Below are 8,769 nucleotides of genomic sequence, written 5' to 3' on the forward strand. Positions count from 1 at the left end.
TTATATAAAAAAAATATTTAAAATAAATTAATATAACAAAATAGCAAAGTTTGATTCATTTTATGCTTAGATACATATCAGATATTATAATTTTGACCATTTGACATTTTATATTTTTTTTTTGACTTATTTTGACTTTTTTGATAATTTTGACCATTTTACATTTTAACTAATTTTGACCGCCAAGACAGATTAACCGGACGCCAAGCATTGCCAAGATCGACATTTGACCAAGCCAACTAGCCTGACTAACTACCACTATTCGCCATCGATTGCAAACCACCAACCGATTAATACCCAATTAATCGGCCACCAAGGCTGATTTCTGCAACACTAGATATTATACATATATAGGTTAAATGAGGAACAATATTGAATGGTAAAGGCCTATATAAAGAAATTTGTCTTAAGTTCGGGTATATAAAAAATTGCATATAAAAAATTTGACAAGCAAGTTTTATGGAGAAAGTGAAAGGTAATCCAAGCATCCATTTTAGAGCTTTATGAGAAGAGTTATGAAAATATACGAGGTTTGGAATTTCAAATATGAAGTTTTTAAAGTCAAAAGTGTTGTTATAATTTTAGAGTATCATAAATAATAGATACCACTGAGAGATTATATTATTGAGTTGCAAGTCATAGATGATGGTACACCAATCAAGCATCATATATAAAATGAACCAAACCATTCATTTTAAACTAAGATTTTATAAGAATATATGTTTGCTTTGAGCCGAAAGAAAATGGTTAAAGGGAAGGATAAGGGATCTATTTAGGTTAGATTAGGTGTTTATGAAATATATATTACCTAGACAAATCCTTTCTATAGTGTGCATAAATGTAACAAATAGACCATACCTCGAAGAGTATGCTATTGTGGAGGTGTAAACAACTAGTTTTTAGAGTTAGTTAAAACATCCATCGTTATAGATAGTTTTAAAATACTTATAAAAATCATTTGATATTAAACTAAAAAAACGTTTTTTAAGTTCAAAGAGTCTAGAATAACGGTCTCAAATACCAAAAAAGTTAATAGTTTCACAAAGCAAGGTTGTGACAACTCGATATCATAACATAGTTCAAATGGCACCCACATACCATGGCCTTCACAATATTCTTTCTATCCACAAAGAAACATCCCCATGCCTTTAATCTTAGCACATATCATAATAGAGGTTAGGCAATGCAATATCTTGTGAGAATACTCGATGTTGAATTTTTAGGAGTAAGAATTATGTAAATCATTTTTACTTAAGTCAAACATCTAAAATCAATTAGAAAACTAACACAATTTCCAAAAGTTCAATAATCTCAAATCAATGGTACAATAGACCCAAATTTCAAATTCAAAGGATATATTAACCCATAATCCAAAGTCAAAGGGTGTACTGTGACATCCCCAATTTCACGGCCAGAAAAGACCGATTTAATTTATGCTTTTAAAGTAATTTCAGAGTAATCATTTGATTAGAAGTGTTGCGGAATTTGTTCCCAGAAAAACATGATAAATATGTTATCAAATCATTTCCGAAGAAATGTATTTTATTCACTTAAACCATTGGGATGTCATTGTCAATACAAAAACATAAGCATAAACAAAACTTACACTCATTTACACTAGTGATCTACTTCTCTTTTAATCTCTCAGTGTAAAGCAACTTTGTATCGATACATGTGATACAATTAAACTGAGTGGGTCAGGCTTGGAAGCCTGGTGAGCATATAGGGTTTTCAACCCACAATAAATAATAAACTTATTAAGTTCTCAATCAACAATAAATTTATTAATTTCATCAACCAAAATAACCCTAATTACCCATTCCCATTATCCTCACTTTACGTCCCTAAAACAACAGTCACAAGGGACCTAGCCTAAGGATTATCACTAGGGGTGACGACATTGCTTTCCTCAGCAATTTATGTCAAACAAGACATCCTAATATAAAACAACCAACAAGGTGACAACATTGCTTCCCTCTGCAATATATGTCAAATAAGACAAACATCGGGGTGACAACATTGCTTTCCTTCAGCAATTTATGTCAAATAGGCACGAAGTCACATCGTCGCCATGTGCTAAGTCCATAGCTCTTATTTATCGACAGTATTTCCCAGGGAGTTCCCCCCCGCAATACATGTCAATAGGTTTTCCATATGCTAAGTCCATAGCTCTTATTCATGGACGGTATTTCCCACGGGATTCCCTCCCCCCCCCCCCCCCCCCCGCAATACATGTCAATGGGTTTTTAGAGTACAGCTGATGAACATATAGTTCATCCACTTATAGGTTGCAAGCCTGCTAGTGTTCCACAGACCGTCTAGAATAGTCCATGGTTGTCATCCATACTCTGCTGAATGACGGGGGCCAACGTTTGGGTAAGGGCTTCTCTCATATTGCACCACTCACACCAACGTTTGGGTAAGGTTTTTCTCATATTTCACCACTCACTCTCAACTCATGATCTATATCACTGATCATCTCATCTATCCAACTCACCTTTCATCACACACCCACTATTTAACTCATGATCTATATCACTGACTCATGAAGCTCGTCCGATCACTTCATAAAAGAAACAAAGACTCCAAAGCTCTTCAAAATAAAAGTATAGGGAAAATACTAATAAAGTACTCTCGTACGCTCCCGTACCCCGACACATAATAGTGTCAAAAAGAAGAACTAACGAATGAACACATAGTTTAAAAACACCTAATGAACATATAGTTCGAGAACACCTTATGAACATATAGTTCAAACATACCTACCGATTACAAGTCTGCTAACGTTCCACTGGACTATCTAAAATAGTCTGTGGCCATTGTCTATACTCTGCTAGATGACTAGATCATCTTAAACATCGTTATCTCTCATCATTTTTATTTCATCACACATCATCTAATTTATCTACCCATGTTTTACCCAACATATTTATAGATAAAAATACATACTTAGTTTAAAACTTGTATAAAACATTTATTCAACAATCACCTTAATTAAACAATTAATATAATTACACATAACATGTATTTTAAAGAAAATACTTCATATATATGTGTAAGGTGAAAGTGACTATACACTCACTTGATTTAACGATAATCGGGCAGCACTTCGTTGTCTAAAACGATCGTTATTAATAAAACCAGCAGTTTTATTGAGAAACCGGGCTCTGCGAGGGTCGGGCCTCGAAGCCGAAAAAATAAATTTCTCGGGCTTCTCGGGCACTCGAGGACGTGTTCCGGGCGTTGGGAATGATCTCGGGGCTTCGGGGGAAGTGGAAATGGTGAAAATATGAGTTTAGGGGTGAAAAAGAGCAAAATCCCAAAGTTACCTGGGAAGTCTCGCACCCTTCTATTTATAGGGGGAGGCTTCGGACCGAGGGGGGCAGGTGGCAGCAGCAGCGAAGGGCAGGTGGCTCCAGGTGGCTCGCATGCGAGGCTCCAGATGGCTTGTGCGAGGCTCGGGCACGCGAAGGCACGTGTCGCTCCGCGGTTGGACCTGCGCTTCGGATGCGAGGGTTGCGACACGCGTTGCCAGCTGCTCGGATGACTAAGCTGCTTCGGACACGAGGCGGACACGGGGGGATGATCCGAACGAGGTGACGTGGCCGAAGTTGGGCCATGCGAAATTCCTCGGATTTTGTGCTTTTTCTCGGTCTTTGTGCAAAAACTTCTAAAATCCATAGCTTTCGCATACGGGCTCCGTTTTTGACGTTCTTTATATGCACGCGTAGGTAAAATTACGCTCTACAACTTTCGTTTAGACTTCGTCGGCTAATTTTGACTTTAATTTTTATATTATTATTTTTAACAGACCGGGACAGGAAATCCGTTAAAAATTCATAACTTCTTCATCCGACGTCCGTTTTCGTCAGACTTTTTACCGTTGTACTACTATTTACGAGACCTTCGATTCTCGTTTAGGTCGTGTTGGCTAAAAATCACTCAATCTAAAATTCGAGTTTTTAGCTATCTACTGCTAAGCTGAAACTTCGAAAAATCATAACTTCCTCATACGAAGTCAGATTTGGGCGTTCTTTTTATACCTACTCTCGGTTTAACGAACACTACGACTTTTGTTTAGATCACTAAAGCTAAAAAGTAGTTTATCAAAAACTCACTTTTTACGACATTCGGCACCGTGCCGGTTTTGTCGCGAAACTTCGACAGTTCATAACTTCTTCGTTATAACTCGGATTTCGGTATTCTTTATATATCCGTAATCCTTGTCACGCCCACTACAAGTTTCTTAATAGATATCAGCTTTATCTAATATTTATTTTCGACGCTCATTTTTATTCTTAATTAATTAAACCCTAATAATTAAGCATAAAACACATAATTTTTCACATAATATTCACATAATTCCTTTTCATTTCTTCTAAATGAGTTACAAAGGTTAACCTAGACTATTATGTCAATATTAATGCCTAGCCTAGAAACACGGGCGTTACAATTCTCTCCCCCTTAAAATGATTTCGTCCCCGGAATCACACATCAGCAAAGAAATACGGGTAGCGACTCATCATGTCACTCTCCGTTTCCCAGGTGAGATTTGGCCCATTCGTATGTTTCCAACGCACAAGCACTAAATCGACCATTTTGTGTCACAACTTCTTAGTCTTACGGTCAACGATTGCCTCAGGTTCTTCAATCAACCTCTTGTTTTCATCCAACCTTAATTCAAAAATGGGAATTATGTCGAGCACATCTCCCGTGAACTTTCTCAAATAACACACATGAAAGGTATTATGAATACCCTCCAGTTCTTCCGGTAATTGTAGCTTGTAAGCTTGATTCCCGATCCTCTGAAGAACTTTAAATGGTCCAATAAACCTTGGACTCAATTTTCCCCTTCTACCAAACCTTATAAGTCCTTTCCACGACGAGACTTTAAGTAAAACCGAATCTCCAACTTCGAATGATATCGGTTGTCTTTTCTTGTCAGCATAGCTCTTTTGAGCAGCTAACCTCCTTTCCCTAATCACTTTCAACTTTTCAGCAGTCTGATGGACTATTTCAAGTCCCATAAACTGCTTTTCCCCAGCTTCCAGCCAACATGACGGCATTCGACACTTTTCCCCATACAAAGCGTGATAAGGTGCCATCTAGATGTTCGAGTGGAAACTATCATTATAGGAAAATTCTACTAGAGGTAAGTGTTTACCCCAGTTACCTTGGAATTCCAGGGTACATGCTCTCAGCATATCCTCCAATGTTTGAATTGTTCGTTCGCTCTGACCATCGGTTTGTGGATGGTAAGCTGTATTTAAACACAACTTGGTACCCAATTCCGCTTATAGACTCCTCCAAAACCTTGAGGTAAAACGGCTGTCACGATCGGATACAATTGTTAACGAAACATCGTGAAGCCTCACACTTTCCTTCACGTAAGAATTCACAAGTTTATCCATAGACCATTTCTCGTTGGCTGCTATGAAATGCGCACTCTTAGTGAAGCGATCAACGACCACCCAAATCATGTCGTGACCGTTCCTTGTTTTGGGCAGCTTAGTCACAAAATCCATTGTGATACCTTCCTGTTTACCCATGGGTACAGGTAAAGGTTCTAAACTCCCATATGGTTTCTGGTGTTGTGCCTTATCCCTAGCACATTTTACACACTCGGCCACATACTTAGCAACATCGAGCTTCATCGTCGGCCACCAGTAATAGGGTTTTAGATCCCTATACATTTTCGCACTGCCGGGATGAATCGAGTACATGGTTTTGTGAGCTTCTTCCATCAGAAGACCTCTTACTCCTCTCTTATTAGGTACCCAAATCCTATCTTTGAATACCTTCAATCCTTGACCGTTTGTATCAAACACCAACGTTTTTCCCAAACGTTCCTCCTTTCGGTCATTTTTCTATAAAGCTTCCTCCTGAGCTTTCTTTATACTTTCCATAATTGTCGAGACAACTTCAATTCTCAACGTTCTTGGCCTTTTCTTTTCAAGATTTACCTTCTGACTGAGAGTATCAGCAACAACATTTACTTTACCAGGGTGGTAAAGTATCTCACAGTCGTAGTCCTTGAGTAGTTCTAGCCAGCGCCGCTGCCTCATGTTCAATTCCTTCTGATTAAAGAGATATTGAAGACTCTTATGATCAGTGAAAAGTTTACATTTGGTACCATAAAGATAGTGCCTCCATATCTTTAAGGCAAATACTACCACTGCCAACTCCAGATCATGAGTGGGGTAGTTCTTTTCATGCTCTATCAATTGCCTCAATGCATACGCTATCACTTTATCCCTTTGGGTCAGAACACAACCTAACCCAACTTCTTTAACAACGAACGCGATACTTCTATTAATCGCTTTGATCATCCTTTACTTCAATCATTTGGCTTAAGTCAAATGCTACATCGAACTTGGTTCTCGGAACCACGTAACAAACTCATCGTAGTCGGACTCAATTTGATATGACCACTAGGGTCGGAATAACAATCATCTTCTTAGTCATTACCGAAACGATAGTAACGACAGACTAGAATAAGACGTAATCAATTACTAGTTTTTTGGTAACCTTGTGACTTTCCCTGATCCAAGTGTGAGTCTTGTGCTTCCAGTAGTATAGATCTCTACTACTATTCACACCTACTCATACTCGTCCCAAGTACTGTCTCGCAGTCCCCAAGTCCTAAAATCACAAAACAATTTAACACATACGAATGTGTCCAATTAATCATAGAATTTTCCTAGACTCTACTAGGACTTCGTCCATGCGTATCTTCAATCATCAATTCTACTTCAACTTGGTTGGTGATGGAAATTCCAGACGATGGGACAACTTCAAGAATTACACCAACCATTCATCGTCCTGCCAATCGGAGGTGTACTTCAGACGTACCGTACCCCTCTAAACGTTCCGTTATTTTATCAGACATATTCTAAAGGCAAGACACCACTCTTACGATATCTTTTGATAGGTATCATTCACTATCGTAAGCTTTTCATTTCCTCCATCTATTCAATTATCTACGAGCCTTCACCATAATGTTTTGTACACCCAAGCAGATGTTCGGTGTACTGGGCGAGAATTTAAGATAGGAAAGCTTTATTTACGATATACGTATAAATCTCCTCATCACTTTGAAACGTTTACATGTTAGTTCTAATCTCGTAATCATACGCTTAGAATCCTACACACATAAGGTTTCCAGATCCGGTCGGCAACAGACCAAAGATCCGAACAAATAATAGCATATAAGCCATCCTTATAGCTATAACATAAAATATTTAACACATAAAACATTTTAGGCATCTTTCCTAAAATAAACTTGTGCTCGTGTCTAAAATATAGTAGACACTCATCTCACAATCATCATTTAGCATTCTAAGTTTAAGTCTAGAAATCCTACAATTTCTTAGTTCGCTTAAACTAATGCTCTGATACCAACTGTGACATCCCCAATTTCACGGCCAGAAAAGACCGATTTAATTTATGCTTTTAAAGTAATTTCAGAGTAATCATTTGATTAGAAGTGTTGCGGAATTTGTTCCCAGAAAAACATGATAAATATGTTATCAAATCATTTCCGAAGAAATGTATTTTATTCACTTAAACCATTGGGATGTCATTGTCAATACAAAAACATAAGCATAAATAAAACTTACACTCATTTACACTAGTGATCTACTTCTCTTTTAATCTATCAGTGTAAAGCAACTTTGTATCGATACATGTGATACAATTAAACTGAGTGGGTCAGGCTTGGAAGCCTGGTGAGCATATAGGGTTTTCAACCCACAATAAATAATAAACTTATTAAGTTCTCAATCAACAATAAATTTATTAATTTCATCAACCAAAATAACCCTAATTACCCATTCCCATTATCCTCACTTTACGTCCCTAAAACAACAGTCACAAGGGACCTAGCCTAAGGATTATCACTAGGGGTGACGACATTGCTTTCCTCAGCAATTTATGTCAAACAAGACATCCTAATATAAAACAACCAACAAGGTGACAACATTGCTTCCCTCTGCAATATATGTCAAATAAGACAAACATCGGGGTGACAACATTGCTTTCCTTCAGCAATTTATGTCAAATAGGCACGAAGTCACATCGTCGCCATGTGCTAAGTCCATAGCTCTTATTTATCGACAATATTTCCCATGGGAGTTCCCCCCCGCAATACATGTCAATAGGTTTTCCATATGCTAAGTCCATAGCTCTTATTCATGGACGGTATTTCCCACGGGATTCCCTCCCCCCCCCCCCCCCCCCCGCAATACATGTCAATGGGTTTTTAGAGTACAGCTGATGAACATATAGTTCATCCACTTATAGGTTGCAAGCCTGCTAGTGTTCCACAGACCGTCTAGAATAGTCCATGGTTGTCATCCATACTCTGCTGAATGACGGGGGCCAACGTTTGGGTAAGGGCTTCTCTCATATTGCACCACTCACACCAACGTTTGGGTAAGGTTTTTCTCATATTTCACCACTCACTCTCAACTCATGATCTATATCACTGATCATCTCATCTATCCAACTCACCTTTCATCACACACCCACTATTTAACTCATGATCTATATCACTGACTCATGAAGCTCGTCCGATCACTTCATAAAAGAAACAAAGACTCCAAAGCTCTTCAAAATAAAAGTATAGGGAAAATACTAATAAAGTACTCTCGTACGCTCCCGTACCCCGACACATAATAGTGTCAAAAAGAAGAACTAACGAATGAACACATAGTTTAAAAACACCTAATGAACATATAGTTCGAGAACACCTTATGAACATATAGTTCA

The sequence above is a fragment of the Lactuca virosa genome, chromosome 3 (assembly GCF_052849685.1).
Source record: "Lactuca virosa cultivar CGN04683 chromosome 3, Lactuca_virosa_CGN04683_v6, whole genome shotgun sequence".
NCBI lineage: Eukaryota > Viridiplantae > Streptophyta > Magnoliopsida > Asterales > Asteraceae > Lactuca > Lactuca virosa.